The sequence below is a fragment of the Theobroma cacao genome, chromosome 5 (assembly GCF_000208745.1).
Source record: "Theobroma cacao cultivar B97-61/B2 chromosome 5, Criollo_cocoa_genome_V2, whole genome shotgun sequence".
Taxonomy (NCBI): domain Eukaryota; kingdom Viridiplantae; phylum Streptophyta; class Magnoliopsida; order Malvales; family Malvaceae; genus Theobroma; species Theobroma cacao.
In genome coordinates, this window is record NC_030854.1 from 22,733,246 (window position 1) to 22,750,772 (window position 17,527).

At 33.6% G+C, this 17,527-nt stretch overlaps 2 long non-coding RNA genes across 2 annotated transcripts; both read left to right on the top strand.

Annotated features, from left to right (window-relative positions):
* LOC108662130 lies at positions 6,943–8,234 on the top strand. The gene is made up of 4 exons (XR_001927913.1): positions 6,943–6,969; positions 7,043–7,103; positions 7,401–7,524; positions 8,060–8,234. It is a non-coding gene; the product is annotated as an uncharacterized LOC108662130 (long non-coding RNA).
* On the top strand, positions 12,745–13,956 carry LOC108662064. The gene is made up of 3 exons (XR_001927842.1): positions 12,745–12,785; positions 13,478–13,552; positions 13,923–13,956. It is a non-coding gene; the product is annotated as an uncharacterized LOC108662064 (long non-coding RNA).

Genomic DNA, 17,527 nt, shown 5'->3' on the forward strand with positions numbered 1-17,527 from the left:
CCTTCATATGCTTCATACTATATCCAAAAACATCCTATTTTGGCCTCCATACTCATTTGCCTTCATATTGCCTACTCTTATTGACCACTCATTTACCTTCATATGCTTCATACTATATCCAAAAACATCCTATTTTGGCCTCCATACTTATTTGCCTTTATATTGCCTACTCTTCTTGACCTCCATATTTGTTCTCACAGTTAGATCATTAGCTTTATGAAGACTTATGAAACTCATTTTATTATCTCTTAATCATCTTGGCCAATGATTTGATTAAGCTAATGTCAACCAAGAACTAATCAGATATTTTTCCTTAAATCACTTGGGGTGATGATTCCCATCTTGACCACTAATTTGCCTTCATATGCTTCATAATATATCCAAAAACATTCTATTTTGGCATCCTTGATTAGGCACCCGTAAGGATGAAATCAAAGCATAGTACTCTACATACAAGACAACCCGGTATCTCAAGTCTAGGGAGTAGTTACACAACTAACATATGAGAAGTATTGCATAGACACTTGAGTGAGGTACCAAATGCACTTTTCATGGCTAGTCATGTTCGGTGAACTCACTTTCCCATGACAAGCACCCACATGCTAGTTCCAAGTATCTCTATACTTCAACCTATGAAATCGGTTGCTTGCTTTACAAGTAAGGAACATAACATGTGCCAATCTTTAAGCATTATTGATCTCTTATCTCAATAATACAATGATCAAGAACTTTTAAGAACAATGCTTTGATGCATAAGGATCTCATAATTGTATCCTAATACAATTTCTTTGCAAGGCATATATAGTTCCATGGGCCTTATCTACATAAGCAAAAAAAGTAATTAAATCATAAACTTGTGGATAAAGAACTACCTCAATGTTATTATGAATAACAAAATGTCATACATGAATATCTCAAAATTGCAATTCCTATACAACCACAGATTGGCTTGTAAGGCTCATACTAACAATCTCCCACTAGCACTAAAGCCCATAGCCTATGTATCTAATACCAATGTTGTTGTACAATTTTCTACTTAAGCAAGTGCACACATCGCAAAGATAGTATAGAGATGAGTAGAGTGTCGATCACACAGAGAATTGAATACTATTAAAATTAACACACTTTAATTTTATCTAAACAATTAAAATTAAAAAGAAAAATTTAAATTAATAAACTAATATATCAGTAAATTTTACTTCTAGTGATTAATAGACCTAAGATCATGATATCTCTCAATACTTCATTTGAATATTGTCTCTCTCTCTTAACTTAGTTTAATGGATTAAGTTGCTGACCTCGAGTTCTAAATTATTTACAAGTCTCTGTCAAGTTTCTTATAAAAATACCTTTCCCAATTAATTTACCATATGTCTATGCAAATTATATTGAAGAAAGATTCATTAAGTTTGTGCTCTTATTTTGGCTACGTATGGCTTATAGGTGTATGTCTACCCTATATGCAAATCAAATCACCTAATCAACTAAGTGTATTCAATCATACGCTATTCTATTCAAGGTTTACCTAAATCTTGTTCGTCAAGGTTTAGCTTAGGTTTCCAATTCAATCTAATTGGTGGCCAGTCAACTAGAAGCATTAAGAGCGGAATAAAATAAACAACTTAAAACTATCAAACATAAGTAAAAGAGAGATAAATAATTCAGACTACATATTGAGTTCAATCATAATCTTAGATTAACAATTTTGTTCCCCATCTAGGCACACATTATCATCAAATAAAATTTAAACATTAAAACCAAGAGAATAAAAGAATAACAAAAAGATAAAAAAAACCAAGGATTGTATTCTTGATCTCCAAATCTCCTTGAATCCTTCAAATTCCTTCAATGACTCTATGGCTTGACTTTCAGATGTCAATCTAGTGTTTATTCTCTTTTTAAGTCTTTGAAACATTATTTTTATAGGCTTTGAAGCTAGGCCAAGTTGGGTGGAGAAAGAAGTCAATTTCAGCTAGAATTTGCTCACCAAACTATGTGAGTCGTAGCCTTGCCCTATTAATTAACAGAAATCATAATTGCTCTAGGATTGCTATAGTATATCAACTTCGATATGATTTTTAACCACCTTCCAAGCAGAACTGGGTTAAGTGATAAACATGAAAGTTGTAGCTTTTTCTCTTATCTTTCCAATGGTTAAATAATTTCTTCATTTGAAGCTCTGTGGAGAAAGTTATGGCTAAAATACCGAAATATATGCATTAGAAGTTTGCATCTTGAAATTGCTCTCATTCTTCCATTAAAATTCTTCTTTCATCAAACACCTACAAAAGCATAAATAAATCAATAGCAACCTATCTTAACCACACTAACACCAAATTAAGCATGAAATTAACTAAGATTAGATTGACTCACCTAAAATAACTAATTTAAAATAATTAAATAAAATCTACTAATTTTTATACATCACTATAAGAACTAAACTAAATTACTATCAAAATTAAGCTCAAATAACTCTATATCATAGATTTATTACACCCCCAAACTTAATATTTTGCTAGTCCTTGAGCAAAAAATAGAAAAAGAACTAACTTACGAAAATCAAATTCAGTTAAAGAAAACTAAAATAAATATAGTTACTACTACTACTACTACTACTACTACCACTATTACTACTACTACTATTATTACTACTACTACTAGAGATAAAGTACACCAACTCAATGATTTCTTATAATTTTCTCAAAAGTATGTCTATCAATCATTAACCGAAGGAAAAATATAGGCCTCATTCAAATTCATGTTTCAATTCTAATGCAAGCACATTCTCGAATGGATTTTCGTGTGTGTGTGTGAAATCTTTTACCAAGAATATCATGGCATCCGGATGATTTTATGCTAACACAAATTTCAAATTAGTACTAGATTTCCATAGGTTTACTTTTTATCTCTTTCTTGACTAATGTAGACTGATACAAAGCTAAGGATTAATAGGTCTTTATAAAGCTTGTAGTCTATGGCTAGGGTCAAAGTATAATAAAGGATATTAATGTGGCTCAAATCACCCTAAGCACAAAATTATTCTAGGACCCATATATAGAGCTCTATTTTCCTTCTCCTAGTACATCTTTTCTTCCACATTTGAACTTTTCTTTCATTCAACACACTTTTTTTCTTTTCATAATTTCACATCCCCAAACTTATTCTTCTTATATTGTAGGTAGTAGGGTTTCATATTTTGAACTTTTTTTTTCACATCAACATCTCCTTTCCACCTTTTTCAACTTTTAGCTCAATTTATATTTCCTAAAACAATGTACATGCTTAGGAGTGAAGGTTGCAAAATGGGAAAATTAATTTTAAGGCTAAGGTCAATTATTATGTAGTTAAACAAAGAAAACGGAAATTAGGCTTAAAAGGGGTATACTAGGGATAAAAATTTAACAAGATAAGCTTTTTAGGCTCAAATGCTCCAAAGATGGCCTAAATCATCTCTCTAACTATGTATTCCTTAGGATTTTGCTTTAAGAGAAAATCAAGCAAATTCTAGAATTCATGACATAATCTAAAATTTACATCAATATAAACCTTTTCTAGATATTTAGAATAATTCAAAGGAAAAGATATAGTGCTCAAAATTGTGAAAATCACATCCTAACAATAATACTTAAAAAAAATTTAGCATGAATCCAAACAAAAACCTTATTCACCAAAGGCTAAAATTTCAAGACAACTAGTTATCATCATTGGATAGAGAAATTATCGAAAAAATTGGCATAACTTTACTCTAGATTCCTAAAATTCAAACAAGAAATAAATTCCTTTACTAATTAATCCTAAATGATTTATAAATCTAGATAAACATGCAAACAAAATTTAAACCTAAAACTTCCACAGAATATTCATTACCAAAAAAATAACTTCACCCCCCTAAACTTAAATTAAACATTGTTCTCAATGTTAGAAAAAAAGAAAGGAAAGGTAAAGAATACTCCCTTGATGGTTGAATGAATCTAGAGAAGCTTTAATCTGCCTCTTCATCACCATTATCCTCTGCATCATTGTCTTCGTTGTCCTTTGCCTCATTAGCACCCTTAGGAGGATTAGGTGCCAGTGGAAGAGTAGACATGTCCATTCCCATAAAAGCACCATAAGCTTGAAACATGTGGTCCATATGTTGATTGCATTGGGTTTGATAAGTCATGTGTTGCTCAAAATATTGCCCAAGATTCTCAACTAGGTGCTTAAGGTTCTCAATTCTCTAGGCCATTGACAATCATTGGTGTCTTGGGCGAGGGGGTAGAGGATGATGTGTAGAAGAGAAACTACCTTCAGTAGAAGTTTGAGATTGTTTAAGGATGAGATTAAGATCAATTGGAAGTTTAGGGTGCAACAACTCCTCACTAGCATTCCAATGTACACTAGCTTGTGCGTAGAAAGCTGTAATCAGAGAAGGAAATCACAAGTGTTCACGCTTTGATTGTGCAGTGTGAGTCATGGCTTTGTAAATTACGCGGCCAATATCAAATGTGCGTCGAGTCATGATTGAATAAATGAGGATGACTCGATCTTTTGTGACATCACTAGTATGTGTGGTAGGAAGTAATTTGGAAGCCATAAAATATAACCATATCTTAAAAGTTGGTTTCATCACAGTCCTCTTGAATGAAACTGGTGCATTATTGCAAAATCACCATTGAGCACCCTCCTCATAGAGTATAGTAATGATATCATCCTAATTTTCATGCTCAGCCAAATATTGATCATATCCATCATTCGCAATATCAGGAGTTTCATAAAATTCATTGATGGTGTAGCTCGAGAATGGAACTAGTTTACCTCGCACAAAATTTTTGCCAGTGGCAACCATCAATCATTGGTTGAAGGTTAAGGTGTGTAATGAAACCTTGATTCAATCCTCGTTCGGGTATTGCAATTTTGTTTGCAAGAGAACTTGCGTGTCTAGCCACAGCATCAGTTGACACAAATATAGTATGATCAAACAAACCACTGGAATTTGTCCTGATCGTTTGGGTGCCATTCTCAAATATCCTACAATTAATTCTCAACCAAAAGAAAAGAAAAGTACCAACAAAACACAATAGACCGTCAACAATAGTAGCTCATATGTCCACTCATCATAAAATAATGCCCATAGTATCAAGTAAAAATTCTACAATTAAAATATTTCCATACTATTAGGCATATAAAAAGAATTTAAAATCAAGAAACTTACCCATATTCCTCGATTTCAACTTATGTTTGAAATTTAAAGCACAGATTTAAACAATCTACCATACCTATAAAATAATTAAGCACAATGTCTCAAGAATCCTTAATAGTCATCAAAAATTTCCAACAAATAAGTAATGTTAAGTAAGTAAACAATATTAAAAATAGAAGAAGAAAAGAAAAAGGAAATAGATAAGAAAGAAAATAAAGAAAAAAATAACTAAAAGAAATATTGAAACTTACTTGATATTTAGTGCATGGGTGCTGAAAATCAGTGTGGAAGGATATGATGGGTGTGAGTAATTGGTACGGAGATAGAAATATGAAAGGGAAATAATGGCAAGGGGAAGAGTAGAGAAGAGATGGGGAAGAATGGTTGAGAAGAGAATAGTGAAAGTGCAAAAATTTATATTAAAGGGGAAGGCTAGGTGAGCTGGAAGGGTGAGGGGGGCGTTTTATGGGAGGTGAGGGTGATTAGTGTGGTTAATGGGTTGTCCTTTTTTTTTCTTTTTTTTTGTGAGCTGCCAAAATACAGGTCGGGGCCTACCTTCAGTGGGCACCATGGCCCTGTTGGTAAACACTGCGAGGCTGCGACCTCACTTAAAAGGTGCTGTGGCCTGCATTGGGGTTTTGCTAGGCCACGACCTCCCCTTGGGGAAGCAGCGGCTTACCCTACTCCCCAAATTTTTTCTTTAATTTTTGTATAATCAATTTTTTTTCTAGCTACCCAAAGTTGGTAGCCCAAGAACGGGGCCGCGACCTACCTTTAGTTGGCACTGCGACGCTCGTTGGTAAGAACCACGAGGCCGCGACTTTGCTTAGAGGGCGTTGTGGCTCGCGTTGGGGTTTTCTATAATACCCCGTACTTTGACATGGTGGCTAATGAAGCTTATTGGATGCCAAATGAGGTTAATTATAATGTTTAAAGGTGAGGAAAGGTGAAAAGAGTATTTCAAGATAAAATATTTTGCACGCAAGGGAATAATAAAAAAATAATAATATTTTTATCAAGGAAGAATTTGTGAGATAAAAAGTGATTTGGAAGCGAATTAAGGCATAATAAGGTATTTTGGATACCAAGGAGACAAGTGGAAAATTTTGGAGTAAAATAATATTTTATTAATAAATAATATTAAAATATTAACATTTTATTCAGTGTCAAAATTTTTGATGAAGGAGTATATGGTTAATCTAGGTGGGGGAGAGGAAGAAGGAGAAAATTTCAAAGAAAAATGAAGCTAGTGGGGCCCACACGTTATTAAATAAAATAACGTGGGAAAAAAATATATTTTAAATATTATGGAGATGCCGTGTTGGAGTACAAGCTTTATATTTTGTTTGTAAATGTGTAAAAGAAGATAACAGAAGGAAATTGGAGTTAAAAGAGTGTTGGGAAGACTAAATTAAAAAGGGAAGAAACTTAGAGGGTAAAACGATAATTTTATGTAAAGTTTGGTAAAAGCTTCCAAAGGAATCTTTGACTGTCATATTTATCAGCCATGACCGTCCTTATCTCCTCTAGCAAGATATTTTCTTCTTCTTCTTGAAGCTTCCAATGCCATTTTCATTTCAAGTTCATGAAAATCAAATTTTTTTCATGTGATTTCCCTTGTTTCTGTTCATTTCCTTTCTTTTCTTACTTCTTTCTTCTCCAAACTTCTTGGGCACTAAACCTCCAGTTTCTAACCCCAATTTTCAGCACATTTCAACCCTAAGAGAAGAAGAAAGAAAAAGAAAGAAAGGAAGAAAAGCTTGGTTTTGTAATTCAAGCAAGCTAAGGTAAGGATTTTTGTGTTTTAAGCTCATGGTTGGTTAAATCTTTGGAGAAATAATGTGTGAATCATTTTGGCAGCTTGATGATTAATGTTTTGAAGGAATATTGGAGTGCAAGTACGGGTCAAGCAACCATAAAGGTAAAGACAAATGATTTTTAAGTGTAGTTGAGGAATCTTGAGAAAATGGGTATTGTGGTTGTTGTGGAAAGAATGGTTGAACTTGATAAATATCCTTAGAAAAGATTAATATATGTGTTAGAGTCATAAACAAGTTGTCCGTAATCATAATTTAAAGAATTACGCAAGCAAGGGATAAAAGCAACTTTGGTAAAAATTGTGTCAAGATAAGTTAAGTTGAATAAGGATTCATGAGTGAATGAAAAAGGGAAATATAAATGATGTACACTAAAGATATTGAATTGGGATTATTGCTAGGAAGTGCAACAGTAAAGGTAGCGTACTGATGTGGTGTGTCGAGGCCAATAACAAGTGACCGACAAGTAGGAATAGCTAGATATGCCTCCGAACAAATAGCGATGCAATATCCCGTTATTGTAAGGTGAGTGAACTTGCATTTCAAAATGTTTTGGGAAGTGTCTACATGTTTAAATAAATCATTTGAAAGTTTCATTTGTGTTTGCTTTAAAAAAAATATACTTGGGGAACAAGCCCTTGATGAAATGTTTCTATCTTGTGAAATGTGCAATTGAATAGTTCATGCGTTATCACATTATATTGATATGTATATTATGCTTTGGATGCTCTTTTTGTGTGATAATAATGACCCATCTATGTGCGGTGTGGGAGTGCACATGAGCTGATGATGACCCAGCTATGTGTGGGGTGAGAGTGCACATGAGCCGATGATGACTCGGCTATGTGCGAGTAAGGAGTGCACATGAGCTAAGTGTGGCGGGATGGTATGCATGATGATCTATGTATATATATGTTATAGAAATTTTATGAAAATATTTGTGAATGTGTTGTATGTTGGTATTTTTAATTGCTCCCAAATTGCTTTTCATTTCAGCAAGAAAATGGCTTTTTGATGTAACAAGACCCCTTCAACTAAATTGCTCTATTTCTCGTTGCAGTAAGATTCATTTTTACTGCAGCAAGAAACTCTTGGGTAGGCATCCTTAATCCATGCTCTGAATTTCGCTATAGCGAGAAACTCTTAGGTGGTTCCAAAATTATGGTGCAGTGCTTTCACTTTGACAAAGATTTTGACTACCTTTTGATCAGAACTAGGCAAAGTGGTAAACATCAAAGTTGTAGCCCAGCCTCTTCGCTTTCTAATGACCAAAAATCATGTCAATTGGACTTCTGTAGTGGAAGATATGCTTGAAAAATTGAAACATATGCAAACCAAGAATGTCCTTTCACTGCAGTGAGAAACCCTTTGTTTTGCTTGTCTTGCTTGGACATTTGCTGAAACTTTCATTCTTTTCAACTTCATGGTTTATCATGGATCTTTCAACACTAAGGGATTTAATAATTAAAGGTTGAATTATGGGGTTTTACAAGAAATTGAACCAAATTGCATTATTTTTAACAAAAGTGCATCATGTTTTCAAAATCTTTCCGTATCGGTTGATTGTTCCCTTCTTATGTTTACTCACTGAGTTTTATACTCACTCTTTTAAACTTCATGTTTTCAGATTCAGAGGCAGTTGGGGCCTAGATTGAGTGTCCACGTATGCTCGCCTTTTTGGTAGGTACTATGGCATCTCAATAGTTGTACCTTCACCCAAGCTCACTCCGCTGATGGTCAAGAGTCTTATGCTTGTATATACGTATAAGTAATGTAGACCATTAAGATTCATGTTAAAAATCAAATATGTATATTTGATTACTGATGCCATTATAGGTTGGCAAACGGGTGACATTATTTTAACATAATAAAAATGTGAATATTGGGTTGCTATAAAATGTTACTGAAATATTTATAGTTGAGAATTACAATATGTAGTTTTAGAAATGATGGCTGGGAATCATGATCGAAATTGCATAAAAAGGCTTGCTTGGGCTTAGTGGGCTATCCCCATTGGGCGCATGAGTCGGTCATAGCCTGAAAATTGGACTGTGACATTTTTGCTCGGCTGCAGCCTCCATTTGGGGAAGCCGCGGCTTACCCCCTCCATTTGGGGAGGACATTACATGTTCCCACAAAAAAAAGAAAATATTAATAATTAAATAATGGAATAAATAAAAATAAGTAAAAAAAATAAAAAAGAGTCAAATTGCGTGATAAGCATGATTGAGGGCCTTTGACGATTGAAATCACCACCCTAATAGTGCTTTAATCGTTACCCATTTACTTTGAAAGTTGATTTATCATCAACTACCTTTACTGCTTGATGAGGATATACTTTCATCATAATAAAAGGTCCAAACTAAAGAGATTTCAATTTTTCAAGAAATAATTTCAAACGAGAATTGCATAGGAGAACATGTTGGCTAGGCTCAAAACTTCTGTTCATGATTTTCTAGTTATGCCATCGTTTTGTATTCTCTTTGTAGATTCTTACACTTTCATAAGCTTCTTGACGAAATTCATCCATCTCATTGAGTTGTAAAAGATGCTTTTCTCCGGCTGCTTGAAGATCAAAATTAAGCTTTTTAATTGCCCAATATGCCTTGTGTTCAAGCTGGACTGAAAGATGACACGCTTTGCCAAACACCAATCTATAAGGAGACATCCCAATTGGAGTTTTATATGCAATTCTGTATGCCCACAAAGCATCATCCAACTTTTTCGACCAATCTTTTCTGGAAGGACAAACAATTTTCTCCAAAATTCTTTTAATTTCCCGATTTGAAACTTTAGCTTGGCCACTCGTTTGAGGATGATAAGTAATGGCTATTTTGTGCTTGACTCCATATTTGGCTAGGATTGCGTCAAAATTTTTGTTGCAGAAGTGAGTCCTTTCATCACTAATTATGGCTCTAGGTGTACCAAAACGTGTGAAGATGTTTTTTTGCAGAAAGTTTATCACTACCTTAGAGTCATTTCTTGGCAATGCAACAGCTTCAACCCATTTAGAGACATAATCAACTTCAACCAAGATGTATTCATTATTGAAGGATGGAATGAATGAACCCATAAAATCAATTCCCCACACATAAAAAATTTCAACTTCCAAGATCTTGTTTAAAGGCATTTCATGTCTCGTAGATATATTGCCCATTCTTTGACATTTATCACATCTTTGAACAAAATTATGAGCATCCTCGAAAAGAGAAGGCTAGTAGAAACCTGATTATAGAACCTTTGCAGTAGTTCATTTTCCTCCGTAATGTCCTTCATAATCAGATGAATGGCAATGATGAAGAATATTTTCAAATTCTTCTTTAGGAACACATTTTCTAATGATTTGATCTCCACAATGCTTGTAAAGAAAAGGCTCATCCCACATGCAGTATTTGACATCATGCAAGAATTTCTTCTTTTATTGAGAATTAAATTCATGAGGGAAGAGTTTACTCACTAGATAATTCACAACATCAGCATACCATGGCAAATTTTTCTGCTTCTCTATATGAAACAATGGCTTATCAGGAAAAGTTTCATTGATCACTGTTGAATTCCCAGTGTGCTCATTATTCTCCAATCTCGATAAATAATCTGCAACTTGATTTTCTATACCTTTTCTATCTCGGATTTCCAAGTCGTATTCTTGAAGCAAAAGTACCCATCTTATCAAGTGTGGTTTTGCATCTTTTTTCTCAATCAGATATTTAATAGCTGCATGGTTTGTGTAAACAATAACTTTATTACTAACAAGATAGGAGTGAAATTTATCGAAAGCGAAAACAATAGCAAGCAACTCCTTTTCGGTTGTGGTATAATTTGCTTGAGCCTCGTTCAATGTTCTGTTAGCATAATAAATAGGATGCAAAATTTTCCTTTTTTGTTGGCCCAAAATTGCACCAACTGCATAATCATTAGCATCACATATTAGTTCAAAAGGAAGATTCCAATCAGAAACAGTGATAATCAGAGTAAAAATTAATCTCTTTTTCAATTCAACAAAAGCATCATGGCAAGCATCATTAAAATTAAAAGGAGTATCCTTTTCTAACAAATTACACAGTGGTTTAAAAATTTTAGAAAAATCTTTAATGAATCTCCTATAAAATCCAGCATGTCATAAAAAACTACGAATGCCTTTAACAGAGGCGGGAGGTGGAAGTTTTTCAATGATTCAATTTTTGCTTCATTTACTTCCAAACCTTTATTAGAGACTCGATGGCCTAAGACTATGCCTTCTTGCACCATAAAGTGACATTTTTCCCAATTTAAAACTAAATTAGTTTCCTCACATCGCTTAAGTACTCTAGCAAGATTAAATAGACAATCATCAAAATTATCCCCCAAAATTATCCCCAAAATTTGAAAAATCATTCATAAATACTTCTAAAACCTTTTCAACCATATCAGAAAAAATTACCATTATACATCTCTAAAAAGTAACTGGAGCTTTACAAAGTCCAAAAGGCATTCTACGAAAGCAAAAGTTCCATAAAGACAAGTAAATGTGGTTTTTTCTTGGTCGTTAGGAGCAATGGCAATTTGATTATAACCAGAATAACCATCCAAAAAGCAATAAAAATCCTTACGTGCTAATCTATCAAGCATTTGATCAATAAAAGGTAGTGGAAAGTGATTTTTTCTAGTGGTTTTGTTTAATTTTCTATAGTCCATACAGACTCTCCATCTAGTTACAGTTTTAGTGGGAATGACCTCATTATTTTCATTACCATAGTTATACCTCCTTTTTTAGGGACACATTGGACTGGATTTACCCATGAACTATCAGAAATAAGATAGATAATACTTGCATTAAGCCACTTGATAATTTTTTTTCTTTACTACCTCTTTCATGATCGCATTCAACCTTCGTTGATGCTTAATGGTTGCTTTGTGATTTTCTTCTAAAAGAATTTTGTGCATGCAAATTGATGGACTAATTCCTTTAATGTCTGCAATGGTCCACCCAATTGCTTTTATGTAGTCTGTTAAAACTTGAAGGAATTTTTTTTCCTGTTCATTAGAAAGAGAAGAAGATGTCAAGCCCATCCCTATAATATACTTGCCATGTCATTCATGTATTTGACAACATGCTTGCATACTTGAATACCTCGAAAAAATCATCAAAAGTCAATAATGTACCTAATGGTACAACTAAGTTTATTTAAGCCTCGAACTAGTTCAAATAAAGATTTTAAGATGCAATTGAGAGTTATTGAAGCTTAGAATGACTTAATATGGTGATTCGGAGTTCGGAGATTGATTTGGAGTTAAATTGAAATTTTCATAACGTAAGGGTAAAATGGTCATTTTTTCACCCGAGGGCAAATTTGGGGTGGTGGATGAAATTTTGATCAAGTTTGACTATTTGGAACATAATTTGAGCTTGAGAAGTGAAAAATTTTAATTTCGATAATTTTTCGAACGTAAGGGCAAAAAGGTCATTTCACGTGTCCACAAAGACGTAATTAGAAATTTTAGAATTTTACACCACCATGACACTTGTCAAACCCATGAAATTCATTTTATACTTTGGATAATTGAGGGATTTTATGTGGTGGAGAAGAAATGCTTAATTATTAAGTTTTATGCATGGACCAATCACATGGTGACAAGTGTCAAACTTTAATATTATTATTTTTTCTTTATAAACACAACTAAAACTCTCCCATCTCATTTCTCTTGGCCGGCCAAGGCAAGAACAAAAGGGAAAAAGCATAGAATAAACCCTAGAGAAGAAAATCAAGAGAAAATTCATTGGATTTCAAGGAATTAAGCAAGTAAAGGTAAAATTTCTTAATTCTAGCTTGTGAGCTACCTTTCTTATGCATTCTTTTTCAATTACCATGGTTAAAATTCAAGATCTCATGAAGGATTCATGGCTGACCGAATTTAAGGAGAGAAGATTTGATGATTTATTTGGTTAGATTTCAAGGTATCTTAGTGTTTTTAGTTGTTTGGTGATGTTTAGCATGAAAAACAAGCAAGAAATTTCATGCCCTTCACCCACACTCCTTGGCTGAAATTTTCAAGAGAGAAATTGGATAATGGACTTTGATGAATTTCATGCTATTTAGGTGTTTTTAGTTGTTTTATGATGTAAGGTGTAAAAATCAAGCATGAAAATTACATGTTCTACACTAAACCTTCAATGGCCAAATTTTACAAGGAAGATATTGATGATGGATTTTTGTGATATTACATATTATTTAACTTGTAATTGATGACTTGGAGTGTTGGAAGTGGAATCAAGTTAATTGGAGTTGAATTGGATGTATTGGCCAATTAACCGGTGTATAGATCGAATTAGGCCAATACCATTTTATTTCAATACATAATTGAAGCTACGTAGAACACCATATTTAGATAATAATCCGAACATTTCGCATCCCATTTCATGCATTCATATAGAGCCTAAATTAGTTTTATAACGGTTTAGTACAAATATAGTAAATTGCTTGTTGTGCATTATGTTTAGGTGGTGAAACTTTCAATAAGGGTAAGGAGATTGTACAGAAAGATCAGAACTAAGAGTACTTCGACTCCCGATATTGTGAGTAACATTACTATCATCTTAATTATCTAAAGTAGTTTTTATTCGTTTTAGTGATTTTATAGAAAAATGAGTTTAAATGGTAAATCCTTATGTTTTATAAGTAAAATGTGATTAAATGAAATGAGTTTATAAATCATTTTGAAATTGAATGATGATTTTAGAAATTGAGTAATTGGAGACTATTTGTTTGTGTTGTAAATTTATGGTTTGAATTGAATGACTTATGGTGATATTGGCATGAATGGCTGAATTTGAAATTGTGTTGAAATTGTATGAACTATTTGTTTTGCCTTAACAAGCTAGGTAGTAATATAATTGTCATGTCATGCTGTCAAAACTTTTATTGTTTTGGTGGGATATTGATTAGTCACTACAGTGACGGGTTTCCGTGGACTAATATATTAGAGAGGGGCATGGTAAACTCGGTTATATTTTACCTTGGTACGAGAGGCGCGGAGAGTATCTCCTAAGGTAAAGCTTTATAGTTCATTACACGCTAAACCACCACGTGAGGGTGAACTTAGCCAACGCCAAGGAATAACTATACTTTTAAACGTAAAAATGTGTTTTATGCGTACATGAACTTTTCTTTAATAACCTTGGCGGACTCGGTTGGATGCCCAGACCAAGGTATCCCCGAGAATGAGTTTTGGCACGAGCTAAATTCTTAAGAAATTGATAAGCCATGTTGATTATTTGAGTGAAATGAAATTATTTTATTTAGTTGAAATGAGTTTGAAATGTTATGAATCATAGTACGATGAACTATTTTAAGTTGCCTCCATTTACTCGACTTTAGATATTTTAGATGATGTTTGTTTACTCACTGAGTTTATATAAACTCACCACCCTCATTTCCACTCATTCTAGGATTAGGACAGTCTGTAAATAGCTGATTATGTCGAGGGTTATTATTAGACTTGCCTCCTCAAAAATTGTAGGTCCACAGCCTTTGTTACCTTTGGTCACTCGGGGGCCTACATGTCATTGTAAATTAAATTACATACTCTGGTTATATGTGTTACTGTATGTATGGATTTATTTTGCTTTTATGCTACAAAAATTATTTACGTAGAGTTCTATAAATATTGTTTTATAAGAAAATAGAATATTTAATTTAATATTTTTATTTTATTCTATTAGCTACAATTTCATCCTAAATGAATGTTTTAGACATAAAAACTTGTTTTTAGTTATGAAATGTACATTTTCCCTTATATATTATATTTTCAGTAGGTTTCAAAATTTTTTAGAAAAATGACCAAAATGCCCTTGTGAGACAGAAAATATTTTTATTATTGTTTTGATTTGAAAATAGCTTATAATCTTTTAAAATATGATTTTTAGTAATTATTGCTCACAGGGGAGGTGCGAAAACTTATATTAAGCCTTGCGAGGTTTCGGTTGGCATTAAGGGTAATGAATGTCTATCGGGACATCGCGACGGTTGTCACGGGCTCGAGGAGAGTACCAGGTCGTGACAGAAGAATTAATTAATGGTAGTGTAGAAGAATTTCCCAAAAAGGCATACCTTAAATGATTAGGCGATGGTTTAAGCTTGTCACGACTCGAAACTCCCATCGGGCCCGTGACAACCGTCGCAACATCTCGATAGGCACTCATTACCCCGAATGCCGATTGAAACCCCACAGACTTAGCATCAGCTTTCACATCTCCCCGGTAAGCGACAGTTATTAAATCTTGCATTTCAAGAAATCATAAGTCTTTTTCAAATCAAAACAATAAAATATTATTTTTTGGCTCATAGGGGCATTTTCGTCATTTTTCTTCAAAAATACCAAAACCCGCCAAAAACATGGTGTAAAAGATAAATATGTTCATACATACTTTAAATCAGATAACTGAAGTATAAAATTTCTTTTACATTGACACGTGCGCCCCCAACTGACCAAGAGGGTGTAGGGCTATGAACCTTTACTTTCTAGGATGCAACTCTGAGATTAATTCTCGTCTTACTCAACTATCAACAAACTGTCTTGAGCCTGAAAAATGGATAGGAAGAGGGGTGAGATTATGATTACATAATCCCAGTGAGTAAACAAAAACCATCTAAATAATCTAAAGGCGAGTAAAGGGAGATAATTAAAAATAATTCATTTCAGCAAATATTTCACAACACGAATATTCATTTTAACCAAATAATCAATATGACTCGTAAATTTCTCAAAACTTGGCTCATGCCAAATCCTGTACTTGGGGACACTTGGATCAGGGGTATCCAACCGAGTCCGCCAAGGCTATGAAAAATTTTATATAATCATAAAACTTGTTTTTATTTTGACAATATAGTCGTTCCTTAGCGTTGGCTGAGTCTCACTCTCACGCGGTGGTCCACGTGAAGTGCGCTCAAAAAGCCCACCTCAGGAGATACCCTACGCACTTCTACGACCGAGGTGAGACTATAAAGGAGTTTACCGTGCCCTTCTAATAGGCTGGTCCACGAACCCCCCACCACTATAGTAGCTAATCTTTTATCTACCACCTAATTTATAAAATCTTTTTACTGCATGACATGGCAATTTATCGCAACCTAGCCTCTCAAGGCTGAATACACAGTACAAATAATTCTAACACCAAAATCAGTTTAGCTATTCATGCTCATTTATTGTCATAAGCCATTCAATTTATAACCATAAATTTATAACACAAGCAGGCAGTCTCCAATTACTCTATTTTCAAAACCAGTATTCGATTTTCCAGAAAATTTATAAAATCATTTTATAAAATCATAATTTCTCCTAAAACATAGCAATTTACCATTTAAACTCATTTTCCATAAAATCAAACAATTGTATAAAACTACTCTAGATAATTAAGACGATAATAAGTTTACTCACAATTTTCGAAAACTAAATTCGGGTACTCCAACTATTACTCCTCGGGTGCGATTTCTTTGCCCTTGTCAAAGGATTCGCCATCTTGACAAATTGCACAATTAAGAGGTTTACTACTTTGGTACTAAACCAAAATAAACTAATTTATACTACTAATGCATGATATGAAGTGCAAAATGTCTAAATTTTGCCTAAACGCGATGTTAGCCTATTTCGATCTTTTACCCAATAAATCGATATACGCGTCCGTTTAAACTCCAAATTAATTTTTTTCAGTTTCTATACCTCATTTGCACCCAAATTGACTTAATGTTCCTCAGTGTGGTGCAAATTATCAGTCTCGATAGCAAATTACGAAAATACCCCTAGTGGGTAAAAATTCGTATTTTTGCTCTGAAATTCCCATTATCTTTCTAGGCTCATAATTCATCATTATTCATCATAATTCCTCAAATAAACATCAAGATCAGCAGCCAATATTCCCCTAGAAAATTCGGCCAATAATGGTAATGAAGGAAAATGAATTCTTTTCTTGTTGTTTTGTTTCTAAATATGCTAAACTAACTAAAAACGCTAACATTACTTAAAATCAAATTAATCTAACTTCATTCTCTCTCCACCACACATTATTCAAGGGTCAAAAATGATGATGGGTGAAGACCTTGTGCTGAAAAAATGCTCTGGGGGTGCAAAATTACTGTTTTGCCCCCGAGGTGGCAAAATTACCATTTCATCCTTGTATTCCAATTTATACCGAAATTAAAATTTTTTTTTCTAAACCTCAAATCATACTCCACTAAATCAAATGGGGCCAAAAAAACCTATTCTCAAAATTTCCATTTTGTCCCCAAGTGGCAAATGACCATTTTGCCCCTAGATAGTGAAAATTTTCGTTTGACTCCAAATTGATCCTCAAACTCCGAATTTCCATTTTGAGTCATCCCTGAACTGTGAAACTCTTAATTTCACCTTAAAATTCCTATTTGAACTAGTTCGAGGCTTAATCGACTTAATGGTACCATTAGGGGCAATATCGTCTTTTAACGATTCCTCGAACTTCCTAAATATGCAAACATTCTATTGAGCATGTAAATGACGTCGTAATTATTTTATAGAA